The sequence below is a fragment of the Trachemys scripta genome, chromosome 4 (assembly GCF_013100865.1).
Source record: "Trachemys scripta elegans isolate TJP31775 chromosome 4, CAS_Tse_1.0, whole genome shotgun sequence".
Classification (NCBI taxonomy): domain Eukaryota; kingdom Metazoa; phylum Chordata; order Testudines; family Emydidae; genus Trachemys; species Trachemys scripta.
Genome location: NC_048301.1, coordinates 40,384,831 through 40,397,193, shown reverse-complemented (window position 1 = coordinate 40,397,193; position 12,363 = coordinate 40,384,831). Strand labels below are relative to the sequence as shown.

Sequence of the window (12,363 nt, the reverse complement as noted above, 5' to 3'; positions counted from 1 at the left end):
AACAAGAGCCCTCATCCCACACATGCCCCATCCGAATAACACTGGATAGTTCATGGCTCCCACCAAGGTGTCTGGATGGACTTTTTAGGCTGAAATCAAGGAGAGCAGATCAAAGACAACCTCCCTGGCTGCCCTCATCTGTGGCAATGCGTTGCAATGGGAATCAGGAGGGGATGGCACACCAGGCAATAGAACGTAAGGCATGTCTATTTCCCTACCCCAAAGGGATGGCTTTGGATGCACTGGGGGAAACTGGCAGTGGAGCCAAGCCGCAGACTCATCCCTCAGTAGCAGCAATGAGTGATGTAACCCCAGCCGCCCAAGAGCTGCCAGCAAACATCACAAGCTACAAACCACAGACACTTCCCAGCGGGATCAAAACCCACAACAAGCAGAAGCTGGGAACTCAGCTCTGGCTGGAAATCCAGCCTGCTCCTCCCCTGCTTACACACTCTGGCCTTCCGGAGCCAGGTTTGGGGGCTGCTGAGAGGATGCAGCAGGAGGTGGAGCACAAGGCTAAGGGATTAGGTTGCCCACAGAGCCATCACTATCGCAGCTGTGGGTCTGACGCCTCTTGTGGGGAAACTGAAAACAAATAAAAACAGTTACTATGTAAATCCATCATTAAGCACTTTAAATCAAAAGCGTTTCAGGAAACTGATTGCTTGAGCTGGCTCCATTCATAGCAATTACGTACCCTGGATATGGAAGGATCTATAGAGGGGCACCTAGGACCTCCCTGCCTTGTAATGGGGCATGGAGCTGTCACCAGGGCACCTGATCCTTTCCCCACTTGGGCCCATTTAATTCCAGTACAATCATCCTCCGCAGCTGGATGGCTCAGCTGCATCTTCCCAGCAACAGGGACTCCCCCTCCCAGCCCCTTGACAGCTTGTCCCACTCCCGTGTGGCTGGAAGCAGCTTGTCCCTTCCTACCCGCACAGTGTGGAAAGGCAGCTAACACCTTCAGGCTGCTGCTGGCTACCGACATAACTGAGCCGTCTCATGTCCCCCAGCTACAGCACGGGCAGGAAGCGGTTAAGCCCTAAGGACACGTTGTGCACCAGGGCCCAGGGAACCCGGCCAGAGAGGTGGCTCCGCAGGGGAGGGTGCCTAGGGGACAGAGTACCCCCGCGCTCCTGGGGATAAGACCCAGGGCGGGGGGGCAGGGGCAGGTGAAGAGGATGCTAAGTCCCTTCCCCGGGAGCTGCTTTGGAGTCTGCAGGTCTGGGGAGTGAACAGGCTTGAAACTGCTCCCCCCACACACACTCCCGGGCTTAGCTGAGGGGTGGAGAGACTGTGCCAGCGCTGTGCGGGATTTTGGCACATGCAGAGCTCGGCTCCTCCTGGTCAGTGCCCCAGGCCGGAGGGTCTTGGGCTTTACCAGGGCACCGGCCCAGCCAGAGGCAGTGGGGGAAGGAAGGACCCTGTCAGCCAGGCTGTTGGTGAGCTGAGCGCTCCGACCTGGGGCTGGTTCTCTGCACAGCGCTGGAAGCAGGATACGCCCCGGTGGGGGGGATATGGAGGAGAAGCGGGGCTGAGGGCGGGGGGCTGGTGAAGGGGCAAAGCATGGGGAGGACAGCGAGAGGAGGAGCACATAAAGGGCCGATGGGTGGGCAGTAGAGGCGACACGTAACCGGCTGCCACCTGGCACCTGCCCACACCAGCCACCGCAGTGTGCAGCCAACGCTGGCTGGAAACAGGATGGGGGGGTGGGGCCCTACTGGCTGAGAGCTGGCATGCAACGGAGGCTGTGCTGATGGACCAGCATGGGGAGCAGCCGGCACCGCGCGCTGCAGCTTTGCCCCACCACCAGCCTTGCACACCCACCCCCATCGTCGGCCACTGGACCCCCCCCACTCACCACTGGTGGGCTAGCGATCGGGGATCCAGCCAGCAGCAGGACCCACCAGGACCGATGGTGGTGAGACAGAAAATATGGGACAATCTGCCCGTTTTTAAGAAAAAGTCAGGACACCTGCAGGAGGGCTTAAATACGAGCCTGTCCCTTTAAAAACGGGACATCTGGTCACCCTAGGCATGCCCCCTATGCTGGGGCTTGACAGCAGACCTATGGCTGTCTTGAGCAGTGCCTGTGCCAGGGGGACTCTCCCCTGGCCAAAGACAGGGCTTCTATATAGTGTTGCCAACTGTCTAATCACACAAACCCAAAAAACATTGCCCCGTCCCCTGCCGTGCCCTGCCCTTTCCCCAAGGCCCCTCCCTGCTCACTCCATCCCCCTCCCTCTGTCGCTCGCTTTCCCTCACCCTCATTCACTTTCACCAGGCTGAGGCAGGGGGTTGGGGTGCAGGATGGGGTGCGGGTTCTGGGCTGGGGCCAAGGGGTTCGGAGTGTGGGAGGGGGCTCCGGGCTGAGCCTGGGGCAGGAGGTTGGGATGCAGGATGGGGTATGGGGTACAAACTCTGGAAGTGAGTTTATGTGCTGGAGGGGATCTCGGGGCTGGGCAGGGGGTTGGGGTGCAGGAAGGGATGAGGGGTGCGGGCTCCGACCTGGCGGCGCTTACCTCGGGTGGCTCCCGGTTGGTGGCACAGCAGGGCTAAGGCAGGCTCCCTGCCTGCCCCATCCCTGTGCTGCTCCCGGAAGCGGCGCAGCACATCCCTGCAGCTCCTGGGCGGTGTGGCAGGGGGCTCCATGTGCTGCCCCTGCCTGCAGGCAACACCCCCACAGCTCCCATTGGCTGCAGTTCCTGGCCAACGGGAGCTGCGGAGTCGGCGCTCGGGGTGGGGGCAGTACGCAGAGACCCCTGCACTCCCCCAGGGGCTGCAGGGACGTGCCGGCTGCTTCTGGGAGCAGCGCGGAGTCAGGGCTGGCAGGAAGTCTGCCTTAGCCCTGCTGCACCGCCGGACTTTTAGCAGCCTACAATCTACCGGTTTGGCTTCAGTAGCCTCCAGGAGATGGGCTCTATCTCCTGGAATTGGGCTCTGATTCCGGGAGACTCCTGGCAAAACCAGTAGGGTTGGCAACCCTAGAACTTCTATAACCCCTGTATATCTGCACAGTGCTGTGCAGTGGCCACAGAGGGAGAAAAAAATCTTCTCTTAGAATCTAGTCTATTCTATTTAAACACATTTAATTTATTCATAGGCTATTCGATGACATTCTTCCCCAGTGTCTGAGTGCCTCACAAAAAGGAATTCATTTATCTTCACCAGCCACTTCACAGACAGGTAGCTGAAGTTCAGGGGGGTCAAGTGACTTGCCCAAGGTCTCCCAGGAAATATGTGGCAGAGTCAGGAATAGAAGCCAGATCCCCTGATTCCCTAATTCCAGCTCTGTCACTACCTCCTCTGTCACCTTTCCTCTCTGAGTCTTATTGGTAAAATGGAGATAGTGATATTGAGCCACTTTGCAGAGTGGTGGAGAGGCTAAATTACTGTTTCCAAATTCATAAACAACAAAAACACCACCCCTCACAGAAAGCCTTTTCATTGATGGTTTTAACATTGGCATTTAAATTACATCCACGGTGTGCTGGATGCTTCACAGCCCAAAGCCCTGTTTTGGGGTACACAGCCCCATACACAGGCTTTGTCAGCATGCAAGTACCATAAAACTGGTGCAAACAGCCACTTGGGAATTCCTCTGACCTCAGGGGCTTCCCCAGGTTAGGTAGCGCTGGCAGAGCAGACCGCAGCCTCTGGCACAGGGGTTTGCCAGGAATTACAACAGGGTGTGGCTGGAGTGCACTATGCTAGTCTGGACAGCTGTATATTAGAGCAGCCCTTGGGGCTGCTTTAATTTATGCCAGAGACTGGAACGCACAGACTCCAGGGGAGCCAGCATGCTCCCTCCATTCACCACCCCACTCCCCTGCTGCTGGAGCCAGTTCAGGACCAGAGGATTGGGGCGTCATGAGAAATTTCAGATTTTGACTTTAGACTCTTGCTTACTGGCTCTTTTGCTACATTTTCAAACAACACGCTGAAGTCATTTCTGTTCATAGCCAGTTTTGCAAAAACCCTTTCAAAATAGCAACACACACATGTTAGGCCTACACAACTCTGTCTAGCCCTCAAAATGCTATTTACAGGTGTGAAGAAAACTAAGAGGAGGGGAGAGTGCAAAGGGGCATTTACAGAGAGGTCGTTGGGGCGACTGACGTTGTCCATAGATCCCATTTCCCCCATAACACTCACGGCCTTCCCTCTCCGGAGGAGTTTCCCTTTATAGGAATGTACTAGATATAGGACAGGATCATCTGGGGGTTCTGGCCTGTAGTGGCCTCTCCCCCGACACTTTGCTAGTTAGTGTATTATCATTTTCTGAATGTAGAGGGACCTAGAAAAGAAAGTTCAAGATTCCCCAGTGCCCATTGCACACCCATGTTTGTTACCGTGAGCCCCACTCACTGCTGCAGAGGAAGGAAAAACCCTCCTGAGAGCCCTGTGCAATCAACTGATGAAGTACAACTGCAAATAACATGCCCCTCATACCCTAGTTCCAGCAGTGCAGTGCACCCAGTGCTTCATTTGTGTCAGGGCTGAGCCCTGGCACTTCTAGGCTTGGCAGTTCGTAGCCTCGGCATCTCTGTCACTGCAAATTAAGCACTGAGTGCATCCCCACATCACATTCCACCCAGGAATCCCCTGGGACACCCCCACTCACACATCCTGGGAGAGACTCTTGGTTGCCTCCTCCCCTGAGCGAGGAGTCAGCTTAGCTATGTAATGCAGCCACAGCCTCTCTGGGAAGCAGAAGGGTGTTGGGGGTGGGGGTGGGAGAGCAGATGTGAGCTTAAGACATCTGTACAAAATCTCATCTCGCTGAAGACATTGCACAGCGCTCCGCACCTGGAGTCCTCTGGGTTATTAGCGAGGAGGCTGCCTGCGCCCTGGGAACATGCAGCTAAAAATAGAGAAGAGGATTTTAGCAACATATTAAAGGGAAACCAAGCAGGGAGAAGCCGACCTTGGGCTCCACCACAATGAGGGAGAGCTGGGTAATGACTTGGCATTTGAGGAAAAGAGAAAGGCAAGGCTGTGGGGTAATTTAATCGTGGGGGTCATCAGGAATGACTGAAATACTCCTCTCCACAGGGCAGCCTTCTGTCCCGCCCCCTCTCTCCCCTTCTCTCCCCACGCTCACACATTTGTACAGATTAGCTGGCTGTAGGGTGACCAGACGCAAATGTAAAAAATCGGGACAGGAGATGGGGGGGTAATAGGAGCCTATATAAGAAAAAGACCCTAAAAATTGGGACTGTATAAAATCAGGACATCTGGTAATCCTAGCTGGCTGCTCCACAAACATTTGCACTTTATCTCATAGCTCCCTGCCAGGCTTCAACACAACCAGCTAAGTATTAAACGTCTCCACTGCCTTGTCTACACTAGAGTTCTAGAACGTGTTAAACCTGTCGAGGCTAGGTGTGAGCATATGACAGCTAACACATGCTATCTATCATGTTTGAAAAGTTTAGGGTAGGCAAGGCAGTGTAGACTTCTGACGTATGCCATACTGGTCAACCTAAAGCCTAGGCTCCCCCTATGTAGCATGTGCTAAAGCCGGGTGTATACTAGACTTTCAAATGTGTGCATTAGCATACGAACACAGGCTAAATCAGATCTTAAATCCTAGTCTAGACTAGGCCTTAGGTATGTCTACACTGCCATTGGAGGCGCGTTTGCAGCTTGTGTAGCCATGACAGAGCTAGCCTTGATTTAACGAGCATGGCTAAAAATAGCAGTCAAGACCCAACAGCGTGGACCCTGATGCAGGCTAGGAACACAAGTATGTCCCACAGTTCCAGGCGGGTTTGTACAGTCCATGCTGAAGTCCATACCACCGCAACTTCACTGCTAATTTTAGCTTCACTAGCTAGATTAAAGCTAGTGCAGGTCCACGCTGCAATTACACCTCTGATTGCAGTGCAGACATGCCCTTAGCTAGAATGTGTCAGCTAACACCTTGTAACCCTAGTCAAGATCACAGCTCCCTTCCTCTTCCCAACACACACTAACTCCATCCAGCCTTTCTGTTGCCCTCTTGCTGTCTCAGTGCCGGGGGAGTCTGCCAATAAGCAAGAGGAAATTTACAACATTTTGTTCCCTTTAAACTTTATTCTTCCCCTGGAGACTAAATAAAACAACCAATAGCCCGGGAAATATTGCTTCCCTTTACACCATGAGCCACCTGGGACGGGGAGGCAAATAGACCACCATATCTCTGGACTCCTAGCCCCAGAAGTCACAAACATCCTCTCAGCTTCTCAGTAAAGCCCAGGAAGTTACTAGAGACACCTGGAACAGACAAGAACTGAACAACGGCAAACAAGTCACTAAAACGGATTCTGACAGCTGGTCCTTAAAAGGTATCCTGTAATCCATTAAGAGTTTTTTTCCCTGTGAAAAATTTTCAACAAAACCCAAAAGGTTTTCATCAAAAACTGAAAAATTGTCAGTTCTTTAAACAAAAAAGTTGCAGAAAAGATCTTTTTCACCTTTGTTTAACCCCAACATTTTCAATTAAGAGAAAAAAAATTGGGTGAAAATGTCTGTTGTGTCAGTGAGCCATTGTTCACCAAAAAAATATTGGAGGAAAACTTCCTAACTAGCTCTAGTAACCAAACATGTCCCACATGTTAATGCAACAGCCTGATTTCACACTGCACCAACTACAACCCAGCTGCACAACCACTACCACCCCCACATCTCAAGACTAGCCATAAGTCTGCTCCCAGCAGGCGCTGGTGCTACTTTGGCAGTACATGGGTCTCTCTAACTGTTTTTAGTGATGGTGAATGATACCAATTGACTCCACGGCAGACAGGAAACCTCTAATCCCCAGAAAAGGTCCAGCCTGGGCAGCAACAGGGCAGGTTTTCTATGCTCTAACATGCACACATGCCACCCTGATCATATGCCTCAACCTACTTTGGAGAGACTGTATTTTGAGGGGAGGCCAGTCTCCATAGGCCAGCCTTTGGCAAACTATGAGAAAGTCTGGCAAGATACAGACACCCCTCCATTAGGAACCAAACTGAGGTACGTCATCCCTCCCACTCTGCCCCCACCCCCAACACATTCTACAATGGCTATGTGCCATTGCTGACCTGGAGCTGGATTTGAACCAGCAAACTAGAAGTGCAGAGAGTCATTGCTAAAGGGTACACAAGCACCTAGCTCATGAAAATGGCTCCTCCCTGCATAGCAATTCATGCCTAAGCCATTCCCTTTACATGTGCCTTTTACAGGCACCCCTTTAATTTCTGCAATCGAAGCTCAACAGACCTATTTGTTCCGCGAAAAGGGAAGAAGCCTCCTGATCCAGTAACTTCCCTACAGCCGGCTCCTCATTGTTTCTGCTCCTGATTCAGCCCCAGGGCGGAAGGGTTTTCACTTTGTTGACTAAGATAATTTGGCACGTCTCAAAAGGAAATTTGCTACAAAGGGTAAAGTACCTTCCTGTGCACAAAGAGCCCCTTTCAGAGCGGAACGATGCTTCAGTGCACGTTTTATACCCACAAATCCGACCCCGGACAAGGACAAAGACGGAGACAAGAACGCTTAATTGCTGAAGAAATGAAAAGGTAAAAAGCACATCCGCAGGCAAAATGACTCTGCCACTGACACAGCCTGCAGCAGCTGTGGGGAGCTCACTGCACACACAGCCTGCTCAGATCCTGCATCACGTGTCCTTGGGTTCTCTTCCCCTGGGTTACCGTGGAAGACAGAGGAGCTGTTCCCTTGTCACCCCCGCAACTCCCTACCTGAAGCCATCCTGCACCGTCTCTGGCAGCACAATTAGCTACTCCCGAGATGTCAATAAGAGAGAGTATTGGGCATCAGCAGTAGGAGCAGATGGGTTCTGAGGAAAGTAAGATCCGGTTTTTATTCAACCATCCCTGGTCACAAGAACGAGGGAAGAAAAAACACATAGGGCTATTCAGAGCAAAAGTGATGCTAAAAGGAATGTTTTCCAGAAGGCACTAGCAGCTTCACTGCAGAGATGAAGCTAGGGGAACCCATCTGATCCATCCACCCGGAGATCAGTGAGAGATTGTTCCTTACACTGTGCTCTCCAGGGCTTGCTCTGATCCATGTTTAAATGTCCCAGCGATGGGGCTTCTGCTATTTCCACTTTTCCTGAAACTTGGGAAATTTTCCCTCATGCTCGGCCTATATTTTCTTTTGCTGCTTTTAATTCCATTAAACCTTGTTATACCACTTTGGAGCACCCTAAATAACCCCTTGCTCCTCCTCTAGGTAGGCGCCAGTTAGTGATACAAATTCGACTTTGAATTCATCCTCACAACTCAATCACTCCACCTATTTGCTCACAGCCTGGATTGACTAAATCACAGATTTTAATCATGATTTAAATTAACAATCAGGAAACCTTGATTTAAATTTTTGTTTTTAATCCTGCTTTACATGTGAACTTTTTAGTTATTTTCCTAAAGAATGAATATAATGAAAATGAACCTAATATATATTTATTCAGTCTTAATTTTTACTTTTTTATTATGATAGAAAATGGCAAATGCCACATTTCTTATTTACTAGATGATCATTTTTTGCTCATGGTTTGTGTCAAGCTGTATTTGCATGGAAATTGGAATTCAATTAAAAATGCACAAAACAGCATTTTAAAATTGTTTATTATCAGTAAATAAAATAACCTTAAATGTGCTGGGTACATAGGGAAAAAAGTTGATCAAAACACATTTTGCAATTAAAACTAACTGATTTATTAAACAAAAGATGTTCTAACTGGCATTAGGGAACTGACAGCTTGTTTCTGGTTACCATGGGCCAGATTTTCGAAAGGTATTTAGGAACCTTGTGGGATTTCAACGGTAGTTAGCTGCCTAAATTCCTTAAAAACCGCATATGGACGAGGCACCTATCAGCATCTTTAGGCATCTAAATACACCTTTGAAAATCTGGTCCCATATCCTTCAGGTTTTTAGCATCAGTAGATCTCATTTTCTTCTAGCTGGGTTTTATTCATCGATTGGAAGAGCAAGACAAGCTTTTCTGCTTTTTCAACTCCTAGTTGGTTTCTCAACTTTGAATGAACCAGCCCAAATTAAATAAATATTCTCTCTCACTCTGCTTGCTAAACTGAAACCAAAAGGAACAAAGGCCAAAGTTTTTCTGCACAACAGAAACTAAAAGTACTTACATTAGGAAAAATGTAAAAACCAGCATTCACTCTGGAAAGACTGAAAATAGCACAGATGCTTACACGACATTTTAGAGACTAACAAATTTATTAGAGCATAAGCTTTCGTGGGCTACAGCCCTCTTCTTCGGATGCATAGAATGGAACACACAGAAAATATTTATACATACAGAGAACATGAAAAGGTGGAAGTAGCCATACCAAATGTAAGAGACCAATCAATTGAGATGACCCAACTAAAACCTCTNTTGCTGGCACATGATGGCATATATCACGTTGGTAGATGTGCAGGTGAATGAGCCCCTGATGGTATGGCTGATGTGGTTAGGTCCTATGATGGTGTCACTTGAATAGATATGTGGACAGAGTTGGCATCGGGCTTTGTTACAAGGATGGGTTAGTGTTTATGTTGTATGGTGTGCGGTTGCTGGTGAGTATTTGCTTCAAGTTGGAGGGGCTGTCTGTAAGCGAGGACTGGTCTGTCTCCCAAGATCTGTGAGAGTGAGGGATCATCTTTCAGGATAGGTTGCAGATCTTTGATGATGCGCTGGAGAGGTTTTAGTTGGGTCATCTCAATTGATTGGTCTCTTACATTTGGTATGGCTACTTCCACCTTTTCATGTTCTCTGTATGTATAAATATTTTCTGTGTGTTCCATTCTATGCATCCGAAGAAGAGGGCTGTAGCCCACGAAAGCTTATGCTCTAATAAATTTGTTAGTCTCTAAGGTGCCACAAGTATTCCTGTTCTTTTTGCAGATACAGACTAACACGGCTGCTACTCTGAAACCTGTCATTACACGACATTGTCACGTATTTATAAAGCTTGAGTTGACCTCAAAAGTTAACGTTTTCTGACTGATTCTGTATATTCTTAAAGAAGCATCACCCTTCAACTCATTACAATGTGAGCTGGACTCATTGATGAAGCATATTTTATTTATTTCAAGAAGTTTACTACTATTAAAGTACGTTTATGCCTTAACATAGGTTATCAATTTCATATTTAATTGAAAATAGGTTTTTCAAAAAGAACAACGTATTCAACTAAAAAATATTAGATTTTTTATCCACCTTGATTGATCATTTATGTTGTTCTTCTCTCTACCTCTGCCCTCTCCTCCAATCTATCCATATCTCTAGGGCTTTACCCAAAAGTAACCAATATTCCAGATGTGGTCACACTGGTGCCATCGAGATAGGGACTGTCAACTCTGTGACATGAACCATCTGTGTATACAACCCAAAAATCACACTGGTATTTTTGCTACCCTGTTGCTTTACAAGCTGATAAACCCAATCTACTGTTCCCTCTCATTGGCAGAAGTCTCCCAGCATTATCCGCTTTCTACATCTCTCACACCGCATTCAGCAGCTTCCAAGAATAACTATATACATCCAATTTAGAATTATTTTCTAAGTGTCAACAACCTTCCCTCTGCTGCACAAAACACAAATGAAGAAAGTCCCTGCCCCAAAGACCTTACAGCCTACAAGGCACACACAGACATGATGAGAAGCACTGGTAGACCCCTAGAAAGACTGTGTCTCCATCTTATCTCTTGCCTATACATCTAACTCCCAAGTCCTTTTGTATAAATATGATATAAAACTTCAGTAGAACCCAGAGGTCTCAAGTTGAGACCTGTTGCACTAAGGACTGTACAAAGACATACGGAGACATGGTCTCTGGGCATTCATGCAAACTCCCTAATTCAGAATCATTCACAAATTTGTGCTGATTTATTCCTCCCCCTTTGCTAGCTGATTAGTAAAACTGGGCTTAACATAGATCTCTGGGGTTCTCCACTGGACACCGCCCTCAACTTCATACGTTGCCATTTTATCATTATCCTTTGATTACGGCCTGCAAGTTTGCCTTTTCAGTTAAGATTTCATAAAATACCATATCCAATGCTTTACTAGATACCATGGCCTTTCTGCAAGAGTTTGGGTGATAACCACAGTCTCCTGGCTGAAGAGCAGCTCAGGTAATTACATTATGCGTGCCTAGAATTCCAACTCTTGTGTTGCTGCGTGCTGTTACACAGCCATGTTCCACCAAGAGGTGGCTGCATTTCTGTAGTGAGCAAACCGATACAGGTATATATGTTTGCAGAATTTCCCAGGAAAGGCACAATATAAATGTAAGATTATTGTCTAGATATAACATTTCGAGCAATCCCCCTTCATCCACTCATTTGTAATTCAATCAAATCCATTTGGCATGATTTGGGCAAAGAAAACCAAGCTCTCTGGTGCTTGTGGTTCAATTATCTTCCACTGGCTTTCAGATTCACTCTCAACATTTATCCCATTATTTTACTACGGAGTGAAGTTCAACTGATCAGCCAGAAATAGTCAGGATCACTCTTTTTAGACTATCAGTGCCACGTTTTAGTAATAAATAACAATAAGGTACATCCCCATTTCTCTGTAACATTTCAAAAAGAGCTGCCAGTCATTCAGTAAACTCATCAGCCAACCCCTCTGACATGCTGGGATTAAAATCTATCCACCAAGCTTCTTATACTGATGCCTACCACTGATGAATATCTGGGCTGCTACTACCCAGAGCTACTAATTCATATACAGTCAGTTTTTCCACATATTCCTTTTACCTGTTTTTTATCAGTAGCTTTGGTCACAAGGTGAATTTTTAATTTTTTTCCTTATTATCTAACTCCCTTTTCATTTTCCTGCTAAGAGACCAATTTAAAAGGCAGTTGTTTGGTTCACCCATACAGAAATCACTGTGTTTCCCCTCCTTGTTTGTTAAAGGGCCTTTTTTCTCTAGGATTGCTATAGATTTGCTCCCATTCCACTGATCTCTCCCCCACTCAAACACACAGTGGGTTTCCATGCATTTTGATCCCATGTCCTGTAAGCCCACTAGTCACCACTGTCTTGAAGCCCCAGGGGCAGAGTCAAGTTTCCTTCCATTTATCTTAGCTGTTCTAAATCCTTTGCAAGACACCACACAGGTCTGACCAACAAGAAGAGGCAAAATTCAGCCCCTGGAATACAATGCCGCCCCTGGCCACCCCCACCTTTCACAGAAAGCAAGGGTGGATGTAGCCTCCCAATTCAATGGGTGCACTAAAGGGAGGAGATGGGGGAGTGTCAGGGCTCAGCCCTGACAGGTTGCTGCCCTTTCTGTGGGAGTAGGTGGATTCTGCCCTGCCTGAGGCTGGGGGGACACTCCTGGTCCCACCT

At 48.0% G+C, this 12,363-nt stretch overlaps 1 protein-coding gene across 3 annotated transcripts in view; it reads right to left on the bottom strand.

Moving 5' to 3' along the window:
* The window catches only part of ISM2 (isthmin 2), a 48,569-nt gene that overhangs the window by 33,334 nt on the left and 2,872 nt on the right, over positions 1–12,363 (bottom strand). The window contains exon 1 of one of the 3 annotated variants that reach the window (XM_034768987.1): positions 7,252–7,441. The exons of the other annotated variants lie outside the window; for them this stretch is intronic. The gene's annotated coding sequence lies outside the window, so the exon portion shown is untranslated. Of the gene's footprint in view, positions 1–7,251; positions 7,442–12,363 lie in introns of those variants that run through there. 3 annotated transcript variants of the gene reach the window in all.